We start from the raw sequence: 2,262 nt of genomic DNA on the forward strand, positions 1-2,262 counted from the left end.
AGAACCTAAACCCATACCATTATTGCTAAGCAGCAAGACAGGGGCCCATTGCACTCCCACGGGGCCTTTTTAAATGCAATCCATAACCCGGATTTGCCAGGAACCCTTCTTACTCCTCCTACTTGCATGTGACACTGGGCTTAGGATCTGCATAGGAAACACACACACAAGCACACACCTACCTTTGTTGCCTGCAGATGCCTCCTTGGCTGTCCCCAAACGGTATCAAACCAACACCCACGGGAAGCTGTAAGCATAGAGGACATGCCTGCACCCCATTGGACTTACCTGTGTGGGTTAAATCCGGGTTATTTGACAACCTATGGCGGTGATGGTTCTGCTCAGGCAGAGCAGTGCTGATGCTCCTCATAAAGCTGTCGCTGCTGTGAAGGTTCTAGGTGACATCACAATCCCTATGGTTACATACACGACAAAGCTGGGTTGTTGTTGTTTACACTCTGCAAGGCCTGTGGAAGTGAGTGACATCATAGCACTGTAGTTCTGAGGGTTCTAGATGGATGCAACAATCTCCTGTTGCTTCTATGAAGGCCATAATAGACGACATCACCAAACAGCTCCATAGTCACATACACAGCAAAGGAGAGATGTTGTTTACACCTAGTGATGTCAGTGGTATTGAGTGACATCACAGCACAGTGCTAAGGCTCCTGGGCCTGGACACAGCAGCGGCTGCAATATCTCAACGGAGAATACGTTTATATATATGTGTGTGTGTGCGCGTATATATATATATATATATATATATATATATATATATATATATATTTCTCCGCCGAAATCACTTTTAAACCCATTTCCACCTTTTTTTCCCTTCTCTTCCTCTTACTTTTTTTTCACGTTTTTTTACGTTTTTCTCCTTTTCGCCTCTTTTCTGGGCGTATTATTCTTCTTTTTCTTCTTTTTTTTCGTCTAATGCATACCCCATCAGTGCAGCAATGCTTATTCAATACCGCCAGCAGATGGAGACACTGGGGGATAATTTTCTAAGGATTTATACTGATTTTTCCTGTCTGAATTTGTCGCACAGAAAGTTGCAGGCCAAATATGTGTGACATTTCTGCGACTTTAGCTTCTAGAGCATTTTTACAACATTATACATAGGTGCTGAATACATAAAAAGCGACTGTTCAGCGACAGACAAGTCGCATCGGCTGAAAGTAGGCCAGAATGTCAGTCCATGTTGGAGCAGGTTTAGATACAGTCTAAAGCATAGATCTCAAAGTCTGTGCACAGAATTTAGCAAGGGCCTCGCACCTTCTGATGCATCAGGTAGGTGCACTTTAGCATAGCCTAACCCTCTGTACTTTGGTCTATATTGATGCGGGACATAGACAGCCAGCTGATGACCAATCCATTAGTGCAATGGATGGCTGGAAGCATTTGTCTTTGCCTTTGCAATACCACAGAAGCAATGCATGGTCAATGTACAGCAATGACACACCTGTGTGAACAGCCAGGAGACCCCCCCATGTTATGTTACATAGTTACATAGTTAGTACGGTCGAAAAAAGACATATGTCCATCAAGTTCAACCAGGGAATTAAGGGGTAGGGGTGTGGCGCGATATTGGGGAAGGGATGAGATTTTATATTTCTTCATAAGCATTAATCTTATTTTGTCAATTAGGAACATTCAGCACCCACCCGCTATCAAGGCAGCTGCCTATCATGTCATGCCCTACCTGCACAGGTGTGCTGGCTACTCAAATGATCCAATTAAGGAGGCCATTTAGTCAGCAGCAGCAGAAGTCCTGTGCCTGGACGCTCCAACAGCGGCCAGACACAAGCAGAAGCAGCAGAAGCAGCAGCAGCACCACCTTTTGTTTTTTGGCTGCAGCAGCAGCAGCAGCAGCAGCAAGGCCCACAGGGCTGGCTAGCTGGCTAGCCAGCAAGCAGGTAGCAATGAAAGTAGGAATCTTTCTTTTTAACCCTGTAAGGGGGTGGTGCACTGTACCCGAAGATACTGCCATATCGGGTCAATGCATAGGGCGACGGAAGCAAGCTTCGAAATCGGCCCCCGTTCTCAAAAATCCATTTAATATATGGTCCCCAGATAGGGGACGTATCAGATATTAAACTGATAAGAACAGATACTACACTTGATCTTAGCCAAAAGGCCGAGAAGCGATAACCGTGAAAGGGGCGGGCCCAACAAGGTCCCCTTCATGGGCACTATCACTGCTTGCTGTCAGGGAGGCTGCCAGACAATTTTCCATGCACACTCTGGGCTGGGGGGCAGTCA

General features: G+C 46.0%; 1 non-coding gene across 1 annotated transcript; it reads right to left on the bottom strand.

Annotated features, from left to right (window-relative positions):
• Positions 1–1,958: 1,958 nt before the first annotated feature.
• On the bottom strand, positions 1,959–2,149 carry LOC130319644 (U2 spliceosomal RNA). The gene has a single exon (XR_008865791.1). It is a non-coding gene; the product is annotated as a U2 spliceosomal RNA (small nuclear RNA).
• Between the last annotated feature and the right edge of the window lie 113 nt (positions 2,150–2,262).

This window comes from Hyla sarda, unplaced genomic scaffold (genome assembly GCF_029499605.1).
Source record: "Hyla sarda isolate aHylSar1 unplaced genomic scaffold, aHylSar1.hap1 scaffold_2145, whole genome shotgun sequence".
NCBI lineage: Eukaryota > Metazoa > Chordata > Amphibia > Anura > Hylidae > Hyla > Hyla sarda.